Source organism: Crocodylus siamensis, chromosome 12, assembly GCF_052110815.1.
Source record: "Crocodylus siamensis isolate JL-2025a chromosome 12, ASM5211081v1, whole genome shotgun sequence".
Lineage (NCBI taxonomy): Eukaryota > Metazoa > Chordata > Crocodylia > Crocodylidae > Crocodylus > Crocodylus siamensis.
Window position 1 is genome coordinate 8,228,589 of NC_143406.1, and position 8,219 is coordinate 8,236,807.

The following is an 8,219-nucleotide window of genomic DNA, read 5'->3' on the forward strand; positions in this document are numbered from 1 at the left end:
GGAGGAATAACCTGGCCAAACCCTGGGCCAAAGGATCCAAGGACAGCTGCCTGTTACCATGGCAGGGCTGAACAGGAAAGGCAAATGGACGTGGGACAAGACCCCAAATGCAGTCCTTTCACTCTCTCCAAGACCTTGTCTTTCTGCAATGGTCCAATTCCCAATCTACCTACCCCAGTTACAGGACAATCCATTGCTCCTCCTCATCACTGCAGTATCCATGTGCCTTGCTTCTCTTAATGCCTTTGGCCTCATAGCACATCTTGGAAGGGCTCCTCTCATCCCCCTTTTGCACAACAAAATCAATCTAAAATGGGGTTATAACTAGGGGATTAAGGCTCAGTGGGGCTAAGGGAGCTGCCCAGTGTGATGGGGGACGTCGGTGGCACAGTAAGGAAGTCAGCTCTCATTGCTTGTGCACTAAAGTAGCTCCTTGCCATTTTCCCTCACCTTGGTCCAAACCTCCAGGCTGTGATGAAGTGGGAAAGATGCCCTCAGTCACCAGCAGGTGAAACCAAAGTGAAGACAGTAATGGGGATAAAAGGCATGAATTTTAGGCTCCAGGACTGGAATGTGGCTCTTTCCAAGTACAGATTTCATATACCACACAGTTCCCATTAGCCCAAATTCTGCTCTCTGCAGCTCAGCCACATGTCCTGACATCTCTTACTCCCTTAGCAAACTCCATTATCGCAACATCTTCCTTGTCCCCGCCCCATGAGGATGCTCCAGGCTTGGGGGCATTGCAAAACCTGTCCGAGGCTGCACTCTGTATACCAATGGCCTGGCCAATCCTTGGAGCTGCAGATCACAAAGTGGAATAGCCAGGGCTAATCCCAACTGAGATTCCCCTTCCATAGCACTGCATTCAATCCTTGGCCTCTGTAGAGAGGCTTGCTGCTATATTTAATGGCAGGGAGCGTGCCACCTCCTGGTGGAAAGCAAGCATCGCCCTGGGAAAAAGGCAGCCTTGCTCTTTTGGAGACATTACTATCTCTACAGGGTTTGTGCTTTTTCCAGGTGCACAGACTCTCGTGGGCCGGGCAGTGCATTCTCATGGAAGACTAACGGCACTTACAATAGAGCAGATCCGTCACATCATCGTGAAGCCAGGACCTCCTACCCTGTCAGGTCACCTAGCACAGGCATACCCAGTTAACTCCAGACTAAAAGAATAAAGGGACCCTCCTTCTGAGACCAAGGGGACAGGGGAGAGAAGATATTCTGAAGGGGGAACGATTGCAGCAGCTGAGCTTGGGGAGTAAGCTTTAGCCAAGGTGATGTCTGTTTTTCTCATGACTCAAAGGGCAAACCCCAGGAAGAGGGCACATTTGGACACAATCCTGAATGATTTAGCAGAAAGTCCCACCGCTAACAGCTGAGAATGGGAAGTCTAACAGCCCCTGCACTGTTAGCTCAAGGTCCTGGGGCCCTCCTTCTTCCCACCTTTCCCCAAGTAAAAGGTTATTTCTGAATGGGCTGCCCAGGAAGCATAGATAGTTATTAGTTATGCATCAGATGCTTTGTTGCTAGACAGGCCCAAGGCATAGGGCCCTTCCCTGCTGGGAGGCTAGCATAATCCCGAAAGTCATGGCAATGGCACAAGTAGGAGACACCCAGTCTCAAGCTGCAACTGTGCAAGCACTGCCCTGCTCAGCCCTCCCCTCAGAGAAGAGGAGAAGCAATGGACTCAAGCTGCAGCAAGGGAGGTTTAGGTTAGGTATTAGGAAAAACTTTCACATGAAGAGGGTAGTAAAGCACTGGAACAGGTTACCCAGAGAGGTTGTGGAGTCTCCATCCTTGGAGGTTTTTAATGCCCAGCTAGCCAAAGCCTTGGCTGGGATGATGTAGTTGGGGATGATCCTGCTTTGAGCAGGGGGTTGGACTAGATGTGACCTCCTGAGGTCCCTTCCCACCTGAATTTTCTATGATACTAAGAGGGGCCCACTTGTAAATAGCAGGCATGAATCAGGCCCTGAGCATCTCGCTGTGAGTCTCTGCCGTGGTGCACAAGCACATAGAAAGGCAGCAGCCACACTGGCTGCATCCACTTGCTTGCAACTTGTGCGGCAGTTCAGTGATGTGGACAAACATCCACGTGGGACTAGCTGCTTCAGAAATGCATCTTGCCTCCACTGGGACGGGAGTCGAGGATGACATTCTTGACTCAAGAATAGAAAAGCAAGAGCTCTAACCTCCTGCTCCCCAAAGCCCATCTTCCAGCCCCCTGATCTCCCAGACACATACTGCATCCCATCCAGACTAAGACCCAACCCCTTGAGTGCTGCCTGGTCTTAGCTACCATGTTGCTCACAGGAGCCTTGCTGGAGACTCCTTAACCCCAGTCTGGCAAGCGGGTGGTTGCCCATACAAAGGGTTGGGCTTGCATTGTGCCCTCAAGTGACAAGACGGGTTCCTTCTGACTCAAGTAATAGGCATCAGCTTTGTCCCAACACCCAGGAGCTGTCATGCTGCAGACATCTACCAGCTGGCACCTTGAAAACTGGGCACTGTGGCTGACTGACTCGACCCAGCCAGGTGCCCCCATGCAGCTGGGCTTGGCACGGGCTCTGCCACGGGAACATCTGTGCAGCAGAGGCTCAAGGCAAGGTGCAGCTGCCCGGCTGGGGATGTCTCAGCTTACTGCAGGGCATGGGAGGAGAGCCAGGGAGCCGATCGCATTACTTGCAGCATGATCGGGCCGGGGAGCCAAGCCTCCATATATTGTGCCGTCTACTTAGGGCCTGTCAGGCGAAGCGTATTCCAGCTCCCCTTGGCACCCTCCGCAGTGCCTTTCAATTAAATGAATTGCTCCAGTGAATTTCCTTCTCATCCATTAGGCCCGTCTGATTCAGGCTCTCGCTGTCTGGCTCTTTCTCCAGGAAAAACTTCATTTGTGAAATTGGTTTTAAAGGGAACATGAGTGAGGGCGAGGGGGAGGGACCCATGGTCATGCGCCCCGGCCTCCCCTCCTTGGCTCTTGGAGTCGTATTCTGATCAGCGAGGCACCCAGGAATACCTCTCTTCACCAGATGCAGGGGGCAGGGTGGCAAAAGCAGATGCTAATAACAGATCCATGTGTGTGTGATCACACACACCAGAGTGCATAAACACACAGGCAGGTGTGGATATAGCGCTGGGTGACCGTCCGCGTTCAACTCAAGCCAGATTGGTGCATTATCACCGTGGTTTCAAGCAGAGCTGCCTTAAATTCTGCATTGCAGTGTGGTTGCCATCGGGTCGAGTGCCCACACAGGGAATGAAGTCAGACTGTCATACCCCTGGGACTCTGCTTAGCCCCTGGCATTGTCACTGCCCCCAGGGCAGAGGTGGTGTAGAATGGACGCATCCTGATCTGGCAGCGCTGAGACACACCAGTCCGTCTGTGACAATGTGGAGATGGTGGTAGAGTAGCAGACCCATTGCCTGACCCTGCAAAGACAAGCTATTCTTGAGTGAGATGGTCACTAAAGGGGGAAAATCTGAGTTTCTCTGGGTTCATCAAGGTTTTCTCGGTTAGGCGGTAGCTCAGAAACGTCTGCTCCAGACTTGTTCAGGTGCATGATCCTTGCAGAGGAGCCAAGCCATTTACAGGGATGAAAAATCTAGGTTAAGATCTCAAATCCTAGCTGTAGGAATTACTCAGTTGGACTACTAAATCTTGCCTGCCTATGTCCTTAGGCTAACACAGCTACAACCAAAACCCCTGTGTAGGAATAAGCACACAGGCACATGACTTAGCTTGAACAGGGCCTCCCCAGTCCTGCCCTTGTACATGTATGTTGTACGTATACACATTACCATGCAGAAAAGCAGGGAGTCTCCCTGGGCCCACCTCGGCAGGTCATTGCTATTCACCCACGTCTGTACGCATCCACTTGGCCAGTGAAGCAGGGAGCTCACGAGGCAGGAGGACGGTGTGGCCAACAGCGAGATGCAGCTCTCGGTGGCGTTTCCCAGTCTCACCGCACCTGTGTTGGCTCATACTGCTCCTCCCTTCAGCAGCTAAAATCCTGCCCCTGTTCCAAAGCAGGCTGGAGCCTTAGTCCAGGCTGGCTGTCCCTTTGCACCCAACCTGGCTCTGAGTGCTGATCAAGAAGCCGTATTTTGAGAGGGTGGCAAAGCTGGTTTCAGCTCAGAGTTGTTGACTTGGTGGCAAAAGCCCTCCCTTGAGAAAAACTTGGCAAAGGAGTTTAGACATGGACCAGAGCCATGAATTTTGGATTAAAACCCAAGCAGTCCCAGCATCTGGGGGAAGGATATTGGATCCAGCCATCTGGTTTAGCCTGTTCCAGGACAGTGGACTCACGAGACCCAAAGTTCAGGTCCAGAGCTGGTGTTTTGGCTTGTGTTTGTCTCTACTCTGGTTGACAGGGAGCGAATTTGTTCTGTTTTGGGTATTTTTTAGTTTAACCAGTCAGGTCTGCATCTGGGATCCTGAGAAGAGCCCTGGATTTGTTTGCAGTCAGTGGGAAACCTCACTGCCTGGAGGCCCATTAATGTCATGGGAGCACCCAGAGGAGCTCAGTGTGGTTTGAGAGCCCCGCTGAAAGCCACTGGTTTCTCTCTGGCAAAGTGCTATGATTATTCATACTAGCATTTATTCTAGCAGTGCCCAAGAGTGGCAAGGTTGGGGACCCCATTGGGCCACCCACTACACACCCACAGACTTGTTGATTTTGGAGCTTAAAAATCAAATCATTCCACTTTAGTGCTGGCACCATTTTAATTGCTGCTGCATTCAGGACCCTGCTATGCCTTGAAACCAACTTGTCACCCCAGTCAGAAGCAGCTTGGACCACCTCGCCAACCCCTGGTTTCACATCCCATTCCAGCAAGTGTTCTTTTCTAGCTGTTTTGCAAGACATCAGCTGTTTCACTCATCTGCAGTGAAGGGAAAGAGTGAGAAGAGATGGGATTAGCTCCCACCTTCCTGATATGAGACATGCTCGGGCAGGACCAATACACACACTTCAAATGACTCTTCCCAGCTGTCATCCTGGACCAGAGACCTGAAGGGAAACATTATGTTCTTTGCTTTACAGTGGTCAGACATAATGAATAGTCATAGCTAAAAGCAGACATGCTTCTCTCTGCCTGGGCTCTGCTAAAAGAGGCCTTGGCATAACTCTGGCACTGTCTGGACAAGCCTACATGGGTTTCCCCCACTCCACCTCTTTGTGAGGGCATTGCACTTTCTTCTTTGCTGGAGTGAATAGTAAGTTCCTGGCCCCTGAAGATCTGTCCCACCTCCCAGAGGCTGCAGGTTTTCCTAACAAGTGCTTTATGGTCAGCTAATGCCATAGTCTTTTTATTTCCCTCTTGCAAAATTGGAGGAAAATCAAGGCTGAATTTGCAAAAGTGAGACAGAAAAAGAATGTGCAATTAAAACCAACAAAGCAAGCAAGCCTGACTCGGGAGAATTAATACCACTGAAGTAAAGGGCTGGCTTCAGCCTCTGGCCCCATTAAGGCTTCTATGAAATGAAATGCAATAAACCTTTACCAAGCCAGGAACAAGACTTGTGCCAAAGAACCGCCCGCGGTTAATTACTCATGCTGATTGAGATATTGACCGGCCGTCGCCCGGCAGCCTTGCCGAGAAAGAGGAGGAAATGTGGATCCCAGGGAAGGCATCCATCAAGTCAGTCATGTGCTGGTCCCAAGGGGCTTGGAGAGGGTGGCTGCAGGAAGAGCGTGGTTTTGCCCTCTGCTCAGGTGGGCAGCGGTGCCTCTGTTGTTTCCATTCTGGGCAACGAGCCTCCCAAAATCAACCTGATCCCCAGATGCTGTTAATATGGACGCTCTTCCCCAGCCCAGGAAATCCCCTCCCTTCCGCAACCCGTTCTCCCATCCACCGGCCTTTTGCTTGGCTCCTGCTTCCTTGGGAGTAGCACCCACATCACCACCTTACGGAGGCACTTGGCCAAGTTGATGGTGGGACTGCAGAGATGGTGTGGAGCTTCCCTTAGAAAGTTAATGAGAGCCACTGATCCCCTTCACCTCCCCCCGGCATTTGCCTTTCCAATTAGAGTAATGAATCTGTCCCCTTGCCAGGAGCTGAACCTGCAGCCTGTCAAGCAGCTGATTTCTGAGGATGGCCATTGTGCTCCAGACTGTTTGCTCAGCAATGCATCCCCCAGCAGGAAGCCTCGAGGTGTCTGTGGGCTCGCAGGGGGACCTGGTTTGCACAGGGCCCAGCAGCTGTGCGCTCCTTGCTGTGGGGTGAGGTGAGAGCACCACACCCACTGTGGGATGAACCAGGACACACTCAGGGCTGCTGCCTGGTGTGGAAGGGACTAATGGCAGCTCAGCTTCCCTGCACATGTGCTCAGGGGAGTGTAGAGAAGTGGGTGCTTAGGAGACAGAGGAGGAACAAGATCTTTAGGGAGGCAAGGCTGAGTGGTCCCAGGACTGGGATGAACCTGCACTGGGGTGTTTTCTGTTCACTTTCTGATGCCTCTTATTTTCCTTCTGTGTCGCTTCCCCAGGGAACAGGTCTTGCTGGCTCAACTTGGGACTTTCTTCTCAGCTCGCAGAGCCCCATACAAGAAAGCAGCACCATGGCTGATTTAAACATGGCTTGGGACATCAGTAGTGACAGCCAGCTCCCGGGAGCAGCCTGGTGCAGCCTGGCCTGTACTCAGTGCTGGAGGGGCCAGTCCTGCCTCTGGTACACAAGAGTCCACATCCCCCAAAGACACTCCCACAGCTGGGGCTATGGCAGGGGTGGGCAAAATACGGCCCAGGGGCTGGATCTGTCCCACCAGGCCATTTTATCCGGCCCACAGGGCCCCTAAAAAATTTAGAAAATTAATATTTATTTGCTCAAACATGACAGGAACCAGGGGCAGTAGGACCCAGAGGAAGCTGGTGGCAGGACCCATCAACAAGGCCTGCCCAGCTCTGTGCCCCCAACCAGAAACCCTGCCTAGCAGAGGCTTCTGGCCTGGGACCACAGGGCTGTTCCTGCTTCCCTGCACCGGAGAGGGAAATGTGGCCCTCAACAGCTTGCCAAAACTCAGTAAGCATCCCTCTGGCTGAAATAATTGGCCGTCCCTGGTTTATGGCCTCAGCAGGGAGATCAAGACCTTGCTGGACCAAATGGGTTGACGTAATTGCTCCCTGTGTGGATGGATCAGGGCAGAGTGGTGGGGCAAGCCTGCCCTGGTGGTGCATCCGCTCCATGCCTTCTGAATGCAGAGATCCACTCTTCTGGGCTGACAGCCTGGACACACGGGATTGAGCTCTTCCGATCCCGCTGGAGGTCACTTATTGGGCCAACTGCGTTGTATTGTGAAGCCAGGAAGTCCATGCAGTCATGGCAAACACCCTGGCACTGGGGCAGGCACCTGTTAGGAATGAACGCCAGCATGTCTATGCTGGCAAAAATATGTTGGGACTATTTCTTGCACACTTCAGGCTCCTCCAAACTGAGATGAACACCTAGCCATCAGGCAGGGGAACAGCCCTCAGTGGGTTTAACCACTCCAGGGCTCGTTTGCTGGAGAGGCCCCTACCCTGGGGCTAGCTCCTCTTGCTTTCCATTCATTCGGACAGATGATTCTTTCAAGTGCGTGCCCTCCTTCCTTGATTCTGTCCCTTTGGGATTGCCAAGAGCTCGGCTGTGGCTGCAAACACTAGAGCCAAGTGGCCCCTGGTGAATAAAAGCCGTGCTGTTCTGCCAGCTCCTGGCTTTGCAAAAATAGCTGTGGCAACTCCCAGCTTGAAGCACTCATCTCCAACCCACAAGGCTTCAGATTTCAGCTGGGCTCACACAGCCACCAGAGTCGGTCTAGCCATGCCCATGGGCATAGCCCTGTAAGGGTGTCTAGGCTGGGGTTTACAGTGTCAGTCACTAGGGCTGCCCACTAGGGCTGCTGAGCCTCGTAGTCAGCAAGATAAGCCCCCTTATAGCTCCTTCGGGCAATGCCATCAGGAACGCCAACCTCTGGCCTCCCCGATCATGTACTCTCTTGCCCACAGTAGCCTTGGTGGGTAGGTCAGTGGGATGCCAGGTTAAGCTAGTGTCCTGATACAATAACATAGAAGGACATGGCTCCAGATCCTCTCCTCCTGTGAGATGAGGCCAGCAATAGCAAGGCAGAAGCAAGGTCAGTGCATTCCCGCTGATTTCTGCCCCTCCTTCCCTAAGCAGGACACAGATGCCCACATATGTCTCCACAATATGGAAGCACTGACTGCACAGAGTTATGCCAG